Source organism: Neofelis nebulosa, chromosome 9, assembly GCF_028018385.1.
Source record: "Neofelis nebulosa isolate mNeoNeb1 chromosome 9, mNeoNeb1.pri, whole genome shotgun sequence".
Lineage (NCBI taxonomy): Eukaryota > Metazoa > Chordata > Mammalia > Carnivora > Felidae > Neofelis > Neofelis nebulosa.
The window spans coordinates 119,408,468-119,428,013 of NC_080790.1; the positions used below are offsets into that span (position 1 = coordinate 119,408,468).

General features: G+C 46.9%; 1 protein-coding gene across 4 annotated transcripts in view; it reads left to right on the forward strand.

Moving 5' to 3' along the window:
- MANBAL (mannosidase beta like) overlaps nt 1–19,546 on the forward strand; it is a 298,459-nt gene that overhangs the window by 258,124 nt on the left and 20,789 nt on the right. Inside the window, exon 2 of one of the 4 annotated variants that reach the window (XM_058685543.1) lies at nt 18,922–18,979. The gene's annotated coding sequence lies outside the window, so the exon portion shown is untranslated. Of the gene's footprint in view, nt 1–12,763; nt 12,860–18,921; nt 18,980–19,546 lie in introns of those variants that run through there. The other 3 variants (XM_058685542.1, XM_058685546.1, XM_058685544.1) reach the window with 3 other exon arrangements.

Here is a 19,546-nt window from a genome sequence, read left to right on the forward strand (position 1 = left end):
TCAGAACTTTGGTGATCTCCCCCGTTGAACCTGGAACCAAAAGTCCCAGCCTCACATCTGACCCAATTCACACATCCTTCGGGTTCGAAATAGACTCAGGCAGGCACAAGCATTTCAGAACGATGAACACTCATCACCAATACATTTGCATATTTCATCGTTCATTCAGGGTTTCATCCATCCTTTGACAATTCACCCCTCAGACCTCCCTGTAATTATGCCCTCTGGGTATTAAGCATTGTGTTTTGGTATCCAGGAACCAAGGAGTGGTAAGATACAATTCAAATGAATAGATATTTATTCAGTGCTTGCTGTGTGCCATTCGCTGTGCTGGGGGCTCCAGGCATTCCGTGGGCTTGCTTTGGTGGAGACTTCATTCCAGCTGGGAAGGCAGGCAGGCCAACAGATAATTAGATATGGTGTGGTACACATGGTCTATAACAGAGGTGTGTTTCATGTGCTAAAGGAGCAGGGTGGGTGGGGAGTTCGCTCTGCTAGGGCTCAGCAAAGGCTGCAGAGGAGATGGCGTTTAAGCTGGGCCTTGAAGCAAAGGGAAACTCTACTACAGCATGAGCAGAGGCTGGGCTGCACGGTCAGCGCGTGGCAAGTCGTTTGGGTGGCTACCGTGAGGGTCCTCAAGCCTTTGCATTGGGCCTTGGACCCCCACGTTCAGTTGTCTGCGGTAGGGCCCAGGGTTCTGCAGTTTTAGCCAAGGCCTCAGGTGATTCTGATGCAGGTGTGAGAGACCACAGTCTGAGAAACCCAGGCCTACAACTTCATTGGCAGGAAATACAGAAAATGATTCTGGAACGATATGTGAAGACCCAGCCGTGCAGGGTGTCAAACACCACGCTTGGGAATTTGGGCCTTTTCCCTTCTCAGTGGAGACAGCCCCATAGGAGGCTTTCAAGCCAGCAGCCCGGAGGGGGTACTGAAAAGCAGAGTGGCCACAAGGAGGGAGCCTGGCTAGGAAGCTTTTACAGGTGTTCAGGCCTGTGGTTCTGAGGGCCTGAGCCAAGGCCCACCAAGGAGGTGGCGGGACGCACAGGGGGCTGGATGCGAGAGGGCCCTGGGAGATGGGACCACTGGGCCTGGGGTAGAAAGGACAAGGGAAGTGGAGGAGGGGGAGATGTTGAGAATGAGCTGATGTCTCCAGCTGGGGGCCTGAGGGGTGATGGGTACCCTGGGGGAGCAGGTTGCAGTGACCTCCGATTTCCATGCGGTGAGTTTTTAGGACTCAAAGGACGTCCAGAAGGAAGCAGGTAACAGGCAGTTGGACCCAGTCTGGAGCTTGGTTCTGGGCCAGGGGCCGGTGCAGAGAAGAAGGTAGCCAAGCTGTGGGGCATCGGCGGGATCTTAGAACGCACATCCCAGGGCAGCTGGCAGCAGAATGAGAAACAGCGGGCAAGAAGACAATCAGAAAAGGAGGCCGGTTGCTGTTAGTTTATGACTTCCACGTCACGGATAAATGTCTTGCCTTTGGTCCCTGTGCTCCTCGGGGCGGAGCCAGGGTTTTGAATCTGAGCCTCTTTGGCTCCAGCATCCACACTGTCTTCTCTGCTGAGACTCCAAGAGGCAAAGCCCATCCCCAGAGACAAAATAAGCGGATTCATAGATTGGGGGTGGGAGGCTGGGGGAAGATGTTGCAAAAAGAGCTTACAAGAGAAACGGGGTAGAAAACAGCGTATTAAGGAGCGTATTTTTCTTTACCTTTCCCCACTGGTGTATTTTGAAGCAAATCCCAGACCTCTTATCATTTCATCCCTAAATATTTAAGTATGTAACACAAAAAAGATAAGGACGCTTTCTTTGACATAGTCACAATGTCATTATCACACTCGAAAAAAAAAAAAAAACTCTAACAATAATTCTTATTAAGGGAACCTACTGAGGGCAATTTGACAAGACCTCAGAATGAAAGCCTGGCTTGCTAATCTTGAGCCGGTATTGTCACAAAGCCATGATAAGGAATTTAAATTTTCCCAAGATAATTACAGAGAAGGGAACAGGGGATTGGCAATGCAGATTTGCGAAGCTTGTCGGGGCCCTGGGAAGGAAATGTTATAAAGGGAAAAAAAAAAAAAAAGTCTGGAAAGATTTGCAGAGTACAAAAGAAGAGATCCTTCTTTTTGACTTCCCTTTTCCTCACTCAGAGGCCTCTAGTCATAAATGTGAAATAGGAACCGGGTCTAAAGTGAAACCAAACAGAATAAAAATAGCACGAGGAGTAGCTGCTGAATGCAACGGGACAGATTTCTGGGGCTCATTTCCCACCAAGGCTCTCCAGACTGCTCACTTCCTAACTAAGGACTGCTCTTCTTCCTGCGGCCGTTCAGAATGCTAGCTTCCTGGGAGGTCCTGTATATGGTTTATTAACTGGTTTAGTAATTGGGCTCTGCCCTTCTGCTAGGCGTCAGGAAACCTGGATTCTGGGTCCAGCTCCTCTACAGACTTGCTCTGTGACCTTGGACAAGTTCTTTCACTTCTCTGAGCTGATCTGCAGCATGAGGGTGCTAGACCACAAGATCTCAAAGTTCCCTTTAAGTTCTGAATTCAGAGGGACTGAACTCAGGGTGGTTCAGTCGGTTAAGCATCTGACTTCGGCTCAGGTCATGATCTCCCGGTTCCTGAGGTTGAGCCCCACACCAGGTTCTCTGCTGTCAGCACAGAGCTCGCTTCTTCAGATCCTCTGTCTCCTTCTCTCTGCCTCTTCCCTATTTGTGCTCCCCCCCTTCTCTCTCTCAAAAATAAACATTAAAAATAAATAAAATATTTCTTAAAAGTTCTGAATTCTCTGATCCAATGAACACCTAATGAAATGTTGCTCATCCCCCGAGTTTCAGGATTTGGTCTGATGTTACCCCATGTCAGCAAAACGCTTGGATAGCTTGGATGAAAGACGCCGTGGAGACGCCACGTGTTTATTATGCAGGCTCGTGCTTCCAAATCACCCAGGGTTGCACTTGGCTGACCCCCCAGAGGAAATCTGGGAGGTGGCTCCATGTGCCGCTCTTGGGAAACCAGTGGTGGCTGAAGAGCAGCTGGAAACTGCACAAGCCACCCACAGATGGAGCCGGTGGCCTGAGGCCCTGGAAGCAAACGGTAGAAATAAGTGTAAAGGACAGCCCGATGTTCTTTCTATGGCAGGTAAAGTGGTTGGTGAATGGCAGCCAAGGATTTGGGGCTGAAATGGAGCTAAAGGCCAGTGGTGGCCATATGGTGCCGTATGTTGTGGCGTTCTGGCCCAGTGGCACCTGGGGAGCTGCATTCGAGCAGAGTCTTTAAGAACTAAGGGCGGAGGGGAGCCAGAGGAAGACACATAAGAAAGTGGACCGAAAGGGGCAGGAGAGAAACAATGCGGACTCCTCCCTGGGCCAGAAGAGCGGCCCTCTCCTGAAACCCTGCCCTGTGCCCCAGCTCCTCACCAACATGCTGAGCTAGAAGGCAAGGGTGTGGCAGCTCTCAGCCCCAAGGGCCCAGGTTTCATTTTTTTTCCGGTTCCTCCAATGTGCTTTTGTTTCCCGTGAAAGGGTTTTTGCTGGAGCCCTGTCCTCTGCCTGGAAGGCAGCTGGCTCTCTTCTCCCGGTCAACTTCTGCTCAGACCTGAGGTCAAACCTGCCACTACAACAAAGCCTTCCTTGGCCTCCTTACCTAAGACGAACCACTCCAGTTTTAGGTCCTTACATCATTCTGTACTGGAAAAAAAAAAAAAAAAAAAAAAAAAAAGCACTCGTCACTGTTACAATCTGTAAGTATGTGATTCTTTTTTTTGCGGGGTGGGGGGGGTGGGGGGGGTGGGGGGTGGTGATGCTTTTTTAAAAGTAAATTTGTAATACACACAAGAAAACATGACACTAGATGGGACCATTTTAATATTACAGAATCTTATACAGATGAATTTGTTCAAGAGCTTCTCTGTCAATATGCTTTTCTGGATATACGCTGTAGTTCAGTGGTACCTCTTCAACCCAGGGAGATAACTGTATATTCATTTGAAGACCTGAGAGAGAATCTTCAAGGCTTCGTGCTGTTACTAAGCTTTCAGAAAAGTTGCAAGAGTAATACAAAGAACTCCCATACATTCTTGGTCCAGATTCAACAATTGTTAATGTTTTGTCACATTTGCTTTATTATTTTCTGTTTCTCTCTCTGTGCATGATCGATTATATAGTTTATATCTACATTCATACATGTATAGCTAATACACTATATACATGATTGTTATTTTTTTGAACTACTTGAGAAAACGTTACAGGCATCTTGTCCTTTACCCCTACATATTTAAGGATTATTTCCTAAGAACCAGATCACTCATTTACATAACCGCAGCACAATTAAATCGTATGATTCTTTGAGTAATGTCTGTCTCCTTTCACTTAAATGTAGACTCCATGAGGGCAGGGGCTACCCTGGCTCACCGCCCATGTGTGGGTCACCTGACATGTCTGGCACTCTCCCAATATTTGTTGAATGTGCTAGAAACCTGAATAGGGAAGGACTTGTCCACAAGGGTTGCATTCTACCCTAGCCATGAACTTTCTCGCTGAGCACGCTCTGTGTGTTGGATGGGGTTGGGGGTTTGGATTTGTCTGCCTGTTTCCATTTCTATGGGGAACCGGAAGCCCACTGTGGTAAATTATAATGCCTGAAGATTTGGCTTCTGTCATTTTTCAAATCCTCTCCAACCAGCCCTGGCCCTTGCTCAGCCTCAGTCTTGACTGGCAGCCGCCCTTCCTCTGGCCCAGCAGCACCTGTTGGCTATTGCACCCAGTTAATTAGCCCCATGAGAGAGTTCTGGCAAAGGCAGCTGGAATGCCAGCCAATCTTTCCATGCAATTGCTTGTATGAGGTGTTGGCCTCTGCCTTGGAAACTGCCCTGTAAGCTCCTGGCCCGCTACTTGCTTTGAGCTACCTCGAGACCTGTGTTGGGCCATCCTTTGAGATGGTGTAGCTGCTTAGTTAACAGAGGAGCTGATGGAGGGGATGGATGTGCTCAGGGAGAACGGGAGCTGGAGCCCATGGCTCACGGAATCCCCGAGTTGGAGAGGCCTTTAGAGCTCTTTTAGGACAGTGGTTCTCTAAATATGGCCCCCAAACCACAGTATTCGCACCTCCTGGGAACTTGTTAGAAGTGCCCACTCCAGACCTCTAACCAATCTCTGGGGTTGGTTAAAACATAGCAGTCTGTGTTTTAACTAGGGTTCCAGGTGATTTGGATATGTGCTCCAGTTTGCAACCCTCTGCTCTCAGACAATTTTTAAGGGGGGATCTCAAGCCCCAGGAAGGTCACCCTGATGCTTCCTTTCACACAGGCTCCTTCTCTGCTCATTGCTGCCTATCTGCAGCTTGCTGTTGTTGGTTGTTTTTTTTTTTTTTTTAATGTTTTCAGACTCATAAATAAGCTTTTCACAGGCTATTACATTACCGTGGCAACCTGGCAGCTGGCTAGAAAGAAGCAGGTAGCACACAGCCTTGGGGTCTCAGTGGCACTAAAGTAACTGTGATTTTCTCTCTGCTGGGGTCAATCTCTTTATGCACGGCCTCTTTGTTTCTCTCTGCTTTTCCTCCTTCTTTCTGCTCCTTTCTTCTCTGTTTGGCCCTTATTCCTACCTCGTCTCATTAGGAGCAACATGTGTTCTAATTGTTTTCTGTTTTCCAAGGGTTGCCAAATCTGACCTCTCCTTTGAAACTAACAATAACACTGTAAGGTGGGTGGATGTGAGCAGCCCTATTTGACTGCATTTGTATTCCCATGAAAATGTTGTATAAAAAATTTTAAAGAATCGATTAGTTTATCTTTCAAGACATTACATGCACAGAGTGCAAGATCCAAAAGGTACAAAATGGTACACAGTAAGAGGAAGTCTCAGGGCGTCTGGGTGGCTCAGTTGCTTGAGCGTCCAACTTTTGATTTCGGCTCGGGTCATGATCCCAGGCTCATGGAGGCCACTTAAGATTCTCTCTCCCCCTCTGCCCCTCTCTCCCGCTCGAGTGTGCTCTCTCTCTCTAAAATTAAAAAAAAAAAGAGCAAGTCTCCCCATAACCCCTGGTGTCCAGGTCCCCTCCTGGAGGGGGGGGGGGGGACGTGTCCTATTACCTGTTTCTCGTGCATCATTCCTGGGATAGCCCATGCATAGATAAGCATGTTCCTTTACCTCCTTTCTCCTTTTTTATGGAAGCAGCTGGGAACATTCCATACCCACCATCCTTGACCTTGTTCTTTCACTCAATGATGTCTTAGCAATCCTTCTCTAGCATTTTGGGTTGTCTCATGCTTTTTAATAGCTGCATATTCCATGGTGTAAATGTACCATCATTTATGTAAACAGTCCCTGTTGATGGGTATTTGGGTTGCTTCCAGTCTTTTGTTATTTCCATTCCCATTTTATAGCTGGGAAAACTGTGATTTAGAGAGGGAACTGATTTGTGGATATTCCCAAAGCATATGTGGGAATCGGTAGGCATTGCTCAGCCACAGAGTCTAAGAAGAAAGGAAGAATTGACTGACCCCTGAATTATAGAAAACAAGGAACCATCCAGGCACCTGATTTCTTTTCTCACCCTGCTAAGTGTCTTATCCAGTTGAGTTACATTCTGTTAACACTGGCTGATGATCGATGTGTCTAATTAAATAATTGTTTGTAGGGGCGCCTGGGTGGCGCAGTCGGTTAAGCGTCCGACTTCAGCCAGGTCACGATCTCGCGGTCCGTGAGTTCGAACCCCGCGTCAGGCTCTGGGCTGATGGCTCGGAGCCTGGAGCCTGTTTCCGATTCTGTGTCTCCCTCTCTCTCTGCCCCTCCCCCGTTCATGCTCTGTCTCTCTCTGTCCCAAAAATAAATAAAAAACGTTGAAAAAAAAATTAAAAAAAAATAAATAATTGTTTGTGGAAGGATTTTAAATCTGTCTTCCCTTCTAGACAATAATCTTTGTTAGGATACGATGATGTTTTCCTCACCACTGCATCCCTAGCAAGTACTGTACTCCTAGCAAGACTGGGTATACAGTAGGCGCTCAATAAATACTTGTTGAATGAAAGAACAAGTGGGCCAGGATTGTGTGTGGTTAAGACAATGGGCTTAGAGGCCTGGGTTTGAATCCTGACTTCTGACGCTTATGAGTTGTGCAACCCAAGACCCATCTCTCAACTTCTTTATGTCTCAGTTTCCTCCGCTATGCAATGGAAACACTCTCTCAGGGTTGGTGGGGGGAGGGGACGACCAAGTGAGTGAATGCAGGCCAAGCATCCATCACAGGGCCCTGGACACAGTGAAGGCTCTGCCGATGCTCTCAGCTTCTTTCAGTGTCGTGTACTTCAGAGAAATTCTGATGAGGGAGCTGAAAAACCTTCAAAGAAGAGGTCATTTGAGCTGGGCCCCGAAAGAGAAGAAAGATTGGAGCTTTATGTGGCTTGCGCCAGATCTCTTTACCGAGTTTATCCAAGTACAAAATGGAGATGATGACACCCAGGTTCTGTCTCCCTCTGAGGAGATGTTCTGGCTTAAAGTCCCTCAAGAGGAGGACACCACACAATTAAAAGACCCCATTATTATTCAGCTGGAAAAGTGCCTTCGCAGGACAAGTGAACTAATCCCTGCCAAATACGATTCTGCTTGTGCTGTGTGTAATTGAATATTTAGCACGGATTTAGCCCAGGGAGCCAACCATGCTGTTGGTGAGAATCAAGTTTAACGGGGCACTTAATAAACATGGTGGTAATTAATATCATCCAGATGCTAGGTGCATGTGACGTCTGTGCTGCTCCTATGACTGAAGCATTTCAGAGATATAAAGTTCTGGACTCGCTCCCTGAGGGGGGAGCTAGAGGTGCGAACCCTGGCCTGGTCCTTTGCTTCTGCTGTAATCTCCTTCTGGTGAGTGAATATCACCTATTCTGGGACGCCTTCCATGATTGCCAAAGGCAGAAATCCGAGGCTTCTCCTGGGTTCTTACGTCCCTTTGCACACACTTCTTTTGAAGAACTCAGAATATCCTATTGTATTAGTTTGTTTCTATGTCTCTCCCCCACCAGAGCCCAAGATCTTGTCCCCAGTGGTTACCTGACATACGGCTGGCACTCAAAGAATGTCTGCTGAATAAAGCTTTTCAGGTCTCAGGACTGTGGGAGATCCTGGGTCTCAAGAACAAGTTGGAGTGTTTGCATTTTCCTGGGAAGGGCAGGCTGGTGTTGACATGTAATCTCTCTTCTGATGGAAATTCTCTTTGCTGACCAATCTCATGAGCTCCATGCTGGAATGTGAACCTCCCCTCCTTATAGCAGCTCTGCTCCTGGAAGATCCTGGAGCACAGGAAAAGGACTTGGGTACCTTGTGTTTATAGACATCTGAGCGTGGAATCCGGCCCTGAGTCCATTTCATACGTGGCAGAAAGCAAGAGAACAGGCTTTGTCAATCAAAGTTGGTTACCTGCTATGAGGCTCCTGGAGGCCCAGAGCAAGAGACCAGGATGTGACGACTCTCCATGGCTGTTTGGGCCTTGCTGCCTCAGAGGGGAAAACGTCCTTGGCCTCTCTGGCACGTAGAAGATGTCCAGATCACCTGTTTCAGCCCTGTGTCCTAGATTTATCAGGATCTGCCACACTCAGCCTTCGGGGTTTCACACCTGAGCTGAACCTAAGACAGAAGGAGGTGATGGGACACTGCAGCACTGGGTTCGGGCAGGAACCACCCAAAGCCAAGTGGCTAAGATCCTGCCCCTGGAGCTGCCTGCTCCAAACAAGGCCCCCTACTCTGGACTCGCCTCTGTCTCTGGCTGACCTTTACGGCTGGAATTTCTGCCTCCGGACTTGGTCTGGGATGGGGGACTCTGACACATCATGAGTACATCCAGCATCCATGCTCTAACAGGAACTGAGGTAAGGGTGTGTTTACCCCATGCATCTGCCATAGTGGGAGAGGGGGCTGCCTCTTTCTGCTTCTTGAGATTTGTACACATGGGAGTTGGGCAGCCCAACTGACAAATTCCAGCTTTTCCCCCATCCACGAACTCTATATTCTCCCCCCTTACTCTGCAGAAGGGTTCCATCTCCCGGGCACAGTCAGTCACTCAACAAACATTCACTTGTACCTCCACGTACCAGGCAATGTGCTAGGTGTTGGCAGAAGGAGTGAGCAGAGGAAACGGAAGTTACACTCTAGTGGGGGAGAGGCTGATGATGAATAATCAAGGAAACAAGACAATCTCAAACTGTGGTAATGCTATAAAGGAAAGGGGCAGGGAGCTGTGATGGAGAGTAAGAGAAGTCTACTTAGTTTCCGTTATCTGTAACTCCAAAATTAGTGGCTTAAAGTACTCATTTGTTTAGCTCATGATAATGCGGGTCAGGAATCTGGAAAAGGCTGGACTGGGAGCTTCATCTCTGCTCCACGTGGTATCAGCTGAGGTATCTGGGGCTGAAGAATCCACCTCCAAGATGGCTTCTCTTCGCCCCAAACTTTGTAGTGAAACAGTCAGACATATAAAGAAATCAAAAGGATTGTACAGGCAACATTATACTTACCACCTACGTCGTACACTTAACATTCTACCATCTTCCCTTTATCTCATATCTTTCCACCTCTTCACCTCTCCAAGATGGCTCTTGACTCCCTGACCTGGTGTCTGATGCTCCTTGGAATCTCTTCCTCCCATGTGGCTTGAACTTCTCACAGCTCACTGACCTCAGGCTAGTCACGCTTCTTACGTGGCTGACTCCCAGGCCAGGTAAGTGCCACGCCTGAGGCTGACACAGTCTCTTCCAGAGTATGCTATTGGTCGAAGCAGTTACGGGCCAGAAGAGCCTGTGGGATGGGTAATACGCTGGAGCCATCTTTTAAAACAACCACCAGCTAGAATGGGTGGTCAGGGAAGCCTTTTCGGAAAATGTTGTATTTGGGCTGAGCCCTAAGGGATGAAAAAGAGCCTGTCTTGGGAAAAGCCAAGAGAGGAGAGCATTTCAGGCAAAGAGACCAACAAAACCAAGGGCTCAGAAGTAGCGAAAGTAAATCTGGCACCTCGACTTTCCTTTTCCCATATTCAATCCAACCCAATATCTGGGACCCACATTGAGCTGCTTCCTTCACGAAGCCTTCTCAGATACCTCAGTCCCTGTGGATCCTTCCTTTCTTCCTGGAGCACCTATCTGGCTTGCACAGGTTGGCCGGGTGTGCATTGGTTATGCACAGAGTCTCTGTGGGACCTTGGGAAGTTGCTTAACTTCTCCATCCCTAGGTGTCTTGCAAACGAGAATAATTACAGCTGCCTTATAAGGCTTGCTGGCAGGAGAATATTGATATATGGAAAGTGCTTGGCACTTAGTGAACATGGAATAAAGGTAATTATAAACCAGTTTATACTGTCATGTGTTCATCTAGTTTAGAAATTGTTTTCAGAGCAGAAGCCATGTCTTTTTCAACTTTTTCTTTCACGGTGCGAGCAGTGTCCCTTGCCTAGGTATTATGGATAGGAGGAAGCATGGCACAGAGTTCTTCACCGTGCTGCGGTGCTGATGGAGCCATGCAGGGCACAGGGATGAGCAAGACTCAGCCGGAGCCTTTTCCAGGAGCTTCCAGAGAGTGCAACAGTAGCTATGCCTACAGCAGCCACATTGGATATCTTTTACATTTGGAGATGGAGTGGCAGGTCTCAAAGCACCTGCACATCCATATTAGTCTGCTAGGGCTGCCCGAAAAAAGTACCACAAACTGGGTGGCTTAAACAACAAATATTTATTTTCTCACAGCTCTGGAGTCTAGGAATCTGAAATCAAAGCTGAGGGCTGGGAGGAAGAATCTGTTCCATTGCTTTCCCCTGGCTCCCAGTGGTTTGCTGGCAATCTTTGTCACTTCTTGGCTCGCAGAAGCATCATCCTTTTTATTTATTTTTATTTTTTTAATGTTTATTTATTTTTGAAAGAGAGACAGAGGGCAAGCAGGGGTGGGGCAGAGAGAGAGGGAGACACAGAATCCAAAGCAGGCTCCAGGCTCTGAGCTCCAGGCAGAGAGCCTGACGCAGGACTCAAACTCACAAACCGCGAGATCATGACCTGAGCTGAAGTCAGACGCTTAACTGACTGAGCCACCCAGCTGCCCCGAAGCATCATCCTTGATCTTCCTTCATCTTCACATGGCATGCTCCCTGTGTGTGCATCTGTGTCCAAATTTCCCCCTTGAATAAGGACACCAGTCATATTGGATTAGCGCCCATCTTAATCACCTCATTTTAACTTGATTACCTCTGTCAAGACCCTACCTCCATGTATGATTACATTCGAGGTACTGGGGGTTGGGACTCCAACATAGATTTCTGTTGGGTGGGGTGTGGGGTAGGGCATACATTTCAACACATAAAACATCTCTGTCTCCTATGACCCTCCTCATCCACATCCCGCAGTGAGTCCCTTTAAGGGCAAATACCAAGTCTTGTCCTATATATCTGTACCCTTCAAGCTCAGCTTCTCCCCCTTCTTATGCTCCAAGTCTTTCCCACAGCCTTTCAACCTCCTGCCATGCTCTTTCCTTCCTCTCTTTGCCTGGAAAATTCCTACGCATTCCTCATTTCTTAGCTTAAATGTTACCTCCCCAGAGAGGCCTTCCCTGATCACCCTGTCTTGATTGTATCTCCCATGTCATTTATTCTCTCGTGGTTTCCCTTTCCTCCCAACAGATCTCCTGATTCATATACATTTCTCTGTGTGATTAATGGGGGTGTCAGACATTAACCCCTACACTGTAAGCACAGTGAGGCTGGGAACCCACCTACCTGCCATTGTCTTCCCAGTTCCATGGTACACGATCCAGGGTAGAAACTCCATAAATATTTGTTGAATGAATAAATGAATGCTACAGTTTTGTAGCCTCTGTATCGCCTCATAAAGCATGGAGTTAGTGGATGTTGACTGAATTATCATTATTTTTGTGTCCTCTAAGAGTGAGCTCCTTGAAGGTAAGATTAGGTCTCAATTCTTTTTTTTTTTTTTTTTTTCCTTCAAACGTTTACTTATTTTTTAGAGAAAGCACAGAGAGAGGGAGACAGAGGATCTGAAGCAGGCTCTGACATGATGGCAGAGAGACAGATGCAGGGCTGGAACGCATGAACTGTGAGATCATGACCTGAGCTGAAGTCAGAAGCTCAACCGACTGAGCCACCCAGGCACCCCAGGTTAGGTCTCAATTCTTTTTTGGATCTCTACCATCCAATCCCTTCTCTTTGACAGTCTATGTACTTTTATTAGTTATCTATGCTGTGTAACAAATTATTCTGAAACACCGTAGCTCAAAGCAGTAACATTTATTATCTCACAATTTCATTTCACCTCCAAAAACCAGCATAGAGTACGTGTTCAGCAAATTTTTTCCCTTTTTAAAAGTAGGTTCTACACCCAACGTGGGGCTCGAACTCACGACCCCTGAGATTAAGAGTTGCATGCTCCACTGACTGAGCCAGCCAGGCGCCCCTGGGTGAAAGTTTTGAACGAATTCTATAACATACTTCTGTTTGAATGATAAGAATTCTTGTCTCGCCTCTGCACTGTGGGCTCCTAGCTTCAGGATCTAGTATAGAATTAAAGTTATAGACGTACACTTGATCTTAGCCAAAAGGCCGAGAAGCGATAAAGTTACAGACGTACAGACGTCTCTAAACATCTGCTGAAATGGGCCGAGGACAAACGGGCTTAGAGAACCGAGGACGTCTGTACCGCGCTTCCCCAGGGCTCTCCCTTGGGATCAAACCCACAAAGTGGGGACAAAGACCGGAACCCCAGCAGCGCGGGCGGAGCGGAGCCCGCCGGTTGCTCCACGCGTCACTTCCGGGATCCGCCGCGGGGAACCACTTCCGGGGGAGCGGCCCGGCGGCGCGGGAGGTAAGTGCGGCGGCGCGGCGGCCGGGCTCGGGCTTCGGGGCGGGGCGGAGTCGCCGGGGTGGCGGGAACGTTGAGGGGGTTGGGCTCCGGCGCCCGCGGCCCTGCTGCTCCCGGCGGCGGCGCTGTTCCGCCGGTCCCGGGCACGCTCGGCGCGCGGCGAGAATAACTTCCCGGGGCGCCCCTCAGGAAGTTGCTTGCAGAGGGGAGTTTGAGTCCCTGGGAGATGGACGGCCTCGCCTCTGCCCCCGCGAGCGTTGTTCCGAGCCCGGGCCCGACCCCAGCGCTCGCTGCCGGGACCTGGCCTTTCCTTCCATCCGTGGAGCATGGGAGGCGCTCGGGCGCCGGAATCAGTCCGGCCAGAATTCCACCGCTGAGTGGGCCCCATATTGCTGTGTGTTGCCCCTCTGGTCCTCAGTTTCCTTCTCTGTAAAATGGGCGCATAGCTTGATCTGAGAATTAAATGAGATGGCGAGTGCAGAGCGCTTAGTAGGTGCACAGTGCGTGTTTGTTGGGTGAATTCTTTTAAAAATTTATTTATTTATTTTAAATAATCTCTACACCCAACCTGGGGCTGGAACTCACCACCGCGAGATCAAGAGCCCCTGCTCTTCCGACTGAGCCAGGCAGGCGCCCTGAGAATTGCCCCTGTTCTTAAGATCTTACGTTAGGGTAGTGCATGTGTCATAATGAACCAATATTGCTAAGTTAGTGTTAACTAAAGTCCATGCTTTATTCACAGTTGCTCAGTTTCCGCCTAATGTCCTTTTTCTGGATCCTATCCAGGATACTCTATTATGTTTAGTAGTCACGTCTGCTTGTCTCCTCTTGGCTGTGATAGTTTCCCAGACTTCCTTGACAGCTTGACAGTTTTGAGTATTACTGGTCAGATATTTTGTACAGTGATCCTCAGCTGAGGTTTGTCTGATGTTTTTCTCATGACTAAATTGAAGTTATGGGGTTTGGGGAGGAAAACCACAGAGGTAAAGTGCCATTCTCATGACATCATATCAAGGGTACATACTATCAATATAAATGGTCACTGTTGGTGTTAACCTGGATCACTAGCTTGAGGCAGTCAGGTTTTTCCAGTAAAATTACTCCCCTTCCTTCCCTCTTCCATATTGTACTCTTGGAAGAAAGTCATTACATGGAACCCATACTTGAGTGTGGAATCATGCTTCATGCTTAAAGTCAGATAAATCTACGTAAATTATTTGGAATTCTCCATAGGAAATTTGTCAACTCTGCCCTATTTATTTATTAACTTATTCAGTTTATATCAGTGTGGTCTCCTATTTATTTTCATACTTTGGATTATAATCCAGTGCTGCTCTATTTTATTGCTCAGATTGTCCGAGCTTCGGTGGTTGGGCACTCCTTTATCCCTTTGAGGTACCCCGGCACATGTGTTTTTTGTTTTGTTTTGTGAACACCTTCTGTTCCAGGTTCATCTTGTACATTTCATGCCTCAGTCCCAGAATTAACCATTTCCCCAAGGAGCTTGGTTCCTTTTATTGGAGAAAGTATTAAATGCCAAGACCTCGGTGCTAGGTGCGATCATTACGCCCATGTTTCCAGGCCTTCAGTGCAAGAGACAGATGTGTGTGTACTAACTTGTATATATACACGCATATCTATAAATATTTCTCTGTGGAGTCACCTGTATCTATATTAAGCTAAATATGGGTTCATACTGAGATCTGCAACTCTCATCCATTCCACGTGGATCATTCTAGCCTCCTCCTCTGGCTTATCTGTGACTAATCTTAGCTCCCACCATCTACCATCCATTTACCCAATTCAGTTTCAGTATACATATGTAATGGTTTCAGAATTGTTAACCTCTATCCCCTTTGGGAAATAATGTTATCAGCTAGAGTTGTACAAGTGCAATTCCTTTTATCTTTAGTCCCACAGACTCCACTCATTTCCAAAGTTACTGAGGTCAACACCTGATTCCCCCTGCCCTTTCAGTGAAGTTGTTTAATACATTTGTCAAACATTTCTTTTTTTAAAATATTTTTAAATATATATATATATATATATATATATATATTTTTTTTTTTTTTTTTTTTTTTTTTTTTTTTTTTGAGAGAGAGAGACAGAATGCGAGCAGGGGAGGGTCAGAGAGAGGGAGACACAGAATCTGAAACAGGCTCCAGGCTCCAAGCTGTCAACACAGAGCCCGACGCGGGGCTCAAACTCTCAAACTGCGAGATCGTGACCTGAGCCGAAGTCAGATGCTTAACTGACTGAGCCACCCAGGTGCGCCATACATTTGTAAAACATTTCTTAAATTTTTTTTTTTTCAACGTTTTTTATTTATTTTTGGGACAGAGAGAGACAGAGCATGAACGGGGGAGGGGCAGAGAGAGAGGGGGAGACACAGAATCGGAAACAGGCTCCAGGCTCCGAGCCATCAGCCCAGAGCCTGACGCGGGGCTCGAACTCACGGACCGCGAGATCGTGACCTGGCTGAAGTCGGACGCTTAACCGACTGCGCCACCCAGGCGCCCCAAAACATTTCAATTCAGAATGTCACATTTTGTGTTCCCTACTGGGATACCTTGACCTCCTAAGTGATTTTTTAAAAACATTTGCATCCATTAAAGTTTACTCATTGTGCTGTACAGTTCTATGCATGTTGACAAATCCTTAATGTCGTGTATTCACCATTACAGTATCATACAGAATAGCTTCACCTTCAGGGATTATTTTTAACTTCTTTCAGATTTCACCTCAGCAAAGCCAGTAGCTCTCTCTTCAAAATATGTCCATAACCCCAGAATTTACCATCTCCACTTCGACAACCGGGTGCAAGCAGGTCTTTTTTTTGACTGTTACAGCAGCCTCCTAAGTGGTCTCCGTGTTTCTTTTCCACTCTTACCCCTCTGCAGTCTGTTGTTCTCAACACAGCAGCCAGAGGGACCATTTTAAAATAAGTCAGACCTTATCATCTTCTTTTCTAAGTAGCTTTGAGAGGCTCCCCTTTTATTAAGGGGAGAAGCCAAAGGTCTTATAATGGCCTGCTAGCCCTACACAGCTTGCTCGCTCTACTGTTCTCCTGGATCATCAAGTTCATTCCTGACTCAGGACCTTATCCTCCAACCTGGGGTAGTCCAGCAGACATTTAAATGACTCATTCCTGTGCTTTTTTTTTTTTTTTTTTTTTTTTTTGCCTCTGCTGAAATGTCACCTTCTCAGAGAGGTCCTTCCCTCACCGCCTCATATAAAATAGCACTCCCTCTATATTTTCTCCTAATACCTTTGACATTGTATTACGTGTGTGTGTGTGTGTGTGTGTGTGTGTGTGTGTGTGTGTGTGATTGGATGAAGTCATTTCATTTGGATGAAAACTCTCTGGCAGGAGTCAGAATAATATCGACACATAATAGGCGCTGAATAAATATGTATCCAATGAACGGCTATCTGAGACCACTAGAGTCTGGCATTCAGGGATGAGCCTCAAGGGTTCTAGTAGCTTATGAAATTATTTGCCATGTTTGGTAATAGATGAGTAAGTAGTTTTTATTAAATTCTGGTAGGGGTAAGAGATTTCCACAACGTGTGAAAACCTCTGCTCTTAAAGTGACTCTGGCTAGAGTCACCAGAGGATAGTCAGCTCTGCCCTGACTCACTGGGAAAGCCTAAGCAGGCCCCAGGCTTCTCAACTCCTACTTCTCATTGTTAAATGAGGCATTTGGTTGAGGCATCTGCTCTTGCTTTCATGGTGGGAGACAGGCATAGGCATCGTCATTTACCAAATATTTGAGTCAGGTCCGGACCAGGGCCTTATAGTGAGCAAGTGAAAAACATTAAGACTCCAGACTCCTTACTTCTCAGGTAACAAGCAATAGGTTTTGAATTTTGGCCTAGAGCACACATACTTGGATGTAAATGGCTACAACTGAAATAAAGCTTCAGGATACAATATCGATCCTTACTAATACGGTATTTTCTGTTGTTATTTATTTAGTTAAAGTGCTAGCTAATGAAGGGAAAGGGAAAAAGTGCTGGATACAGCCCCTAAGTGGTTTCCATAGCTCACCTAATGGGTCACAGCCTGCAGCTGGAAAGCCGTCGACCTGGTGGGGAAAGCTCAGGCCCTGGAGGAGCCAGCCAGTTTGAACCCTGACTTTACCACTCATCCACCAAGTAATCCCTGGGCAGGCCATGTAACCTCTTCAAGCCTCAGTTTCCTCATCCTCATCAGCAGTAATACCCACCTCCCCACTGGTTGGGAAGTGAATGAGATATTGACTGGGAAGTGTCGTGCGTATCCGGCAAGTGATTCGCTCCTTGCTGTTGCTGCTACCGCAACAGTGGCCCGGGGAACCACTGGGCACCAGGCAGCCTGAGGGCAGCCGCCTCCCGCTTGAGATGTGAAGGATGAGTAGGACTCATGTGACTTCTGTACTCAGGAAAGGAAGACCCAGAGTACTGGCAGGAAGGCCGGGAAGTCAAGCACAGGGGTGCAGAGAAAGCTAGGGAAGTGTTCTAAAGCATACACTATATGTGTAGAGTGTTTGATGTTTCCCAGGACCCTTTTACAGCCACCCTCCCGCAACACCTGTGCTGTCCAGTATAGGAGTCCTCACTTGGACAGCAGCGATTTACATTTTCCTAGTCTCTTCTGATCTCTGGCCGGTGAAATCACTTTATACGTGGTCATGGCCGCAGGGTTTATATAATTGTTTTCTTTTTTCAGCTCATGTTATTCTCCAAGACTTTATGCTGGCCTGATACGTGTTGTTTATATTTGCCATTGTAGTGAAGGGGGACTGTGCCGGGATGCGCCCTAATCGGGTTAACTGCTTTACTGTTCGACATTTTGGTTGCTTCCTGTTTTGCAGCATAATGAATAGCATTGCCATGAACTTTTTTGTACCTGAAGCCTTTTTTCTTGGTTTGAATTGTTTCCTTGCTGTAAATTCTAGGAAGTGAGTTATTCAGTCAAAGGATATAATCACTTCTATGGCTCTTGTTATAGGTTGTCTTACTGCCATTAAAAAAAAAAAGAATCCTAAATGCATTATAGTTCAGAATAGAGATGATTGTCATTTGGCTCCTGAGAACATCGAGTCCCCAGGAGGTCAAGAGATGGGCCCAAAGTGTAGCTAATTGCTGATAGAGTCTGGCTTTTTGCCTCCACCCCCAGGCCCCATCTTTTTATGATATTCCAAATATTCATTAACAGTGTTGCTGTTAAGCATAGTTCATCTAACTATCGATAAGTTCAATAGGCTTGTTACAGCTTTGGGACCAAGGGCATTTTTAAAAATGTATACTTTATGAGCTGCCACTGTGAAGGAATGTGAGCTTTTTCTTACACCTTGGTGTTCACGTGGTGGTGCCCTGGCAGAGCTGCGTGTTTCCTCCAGAGAAGCTGTTCTCGTGGCCACCCTGGAATTCACTTCGGGGCCAGTTCATGAGCCACCCCAAACAAGCTGCCTGGTGTCTGAGCGGCATACCTTGTATTTGACCAAAAATGGTATTCCTGAGCTCGAGGCCCCACCTGATTCACCACACTTGGATCCAGATGAGGTTGGGTTCTTTCCAGAAGTCAAATCCTTCCTGGGAGGAGGAAGATCTGCCAGCTCTGAGGATTTTTTTTTTTTTTTTTTAAAGAGGGGCCTTGGGCTTTGAAGGCAGCTCCCAAAGAGAGCAGAAGTGATGGGAGAGTGGCCACCCTGTTGGCTCAGGCACGTGACCTTCCTGTGTGTGCAGGACAGTATGAATTTGCATAGGTCCCACTCTGTTTACTGAGGAGGTGGTTTTGTCATCCTTTAGTCACTCCCTGGCATTGGGTCAGTCGTACAAAGCAGTGATGCTGCAGAGCCAAAGTGGAGGAAGGTCTTAGAACCTTTTCTTCAGCCCAGAGCAGAACGTTTTCTTTAGCCCGGAGCTATGCCACAGGAACACAGTGCAGGCCACTTTGGGTCATTTTACATTTTCTAGTAGCTACATTTAAACAGTAAAAACAGGGGCACCTGGGTGGCTTAGTCCCCTAAAGTGTCCATTGATTTCCATTCAGGTTTTCATCTCAGGGTCATGAGTTCAAGCCCCATGCCAGGCTCCCTGCTGGGTGTGAAGCCTACTTAAAAAAGTAAAAAGAAAAAGGTAAAAAAATTTTTTATTGTGGTAAAATATATATATAATATAAAATTTACCATTTTAACCTTTTTTCTTTCATTTTAACCATTTTAAATTATTTTTTATTAAACAGGTTTTTTTTAATGCTTGTGTGTGTGTGTGTGTGAGAGAGAGAGAGAGAGAGAGAGAGAGAAAGAAAGAAAGAGAGAGGAGACAGCATGAGCAGGGGAGGGGCAGAGAGGGAGGGAGACACAGAATCCAAAGCAGGCCCCAGGCTCTGAGCTGTCAGCACAGAGCCCGACGCGGGGCTCGAACTTGTGAACTGTGAGATCATGACCTTAGCAGAAGTTGGACACTTAACCAACTGAGCCACCCACCGCCCCTCATTTTAACCATTTTTAACTATACAGTTCAGTAGCATTCACAGTGGTGTCTAACCATCATCACGATCTATTTCCAGAACTTTTTCATCATCCCAAACCGAAACTCTATCCATTAAACAATAACTCCCCATTCCTCCTCCCCCCAGCTCCTGCTAACCTATAGTCTAGTTTCTGTCTCTAGGCTTTGCCTCTAGAATTTGTGTCTGTCTCT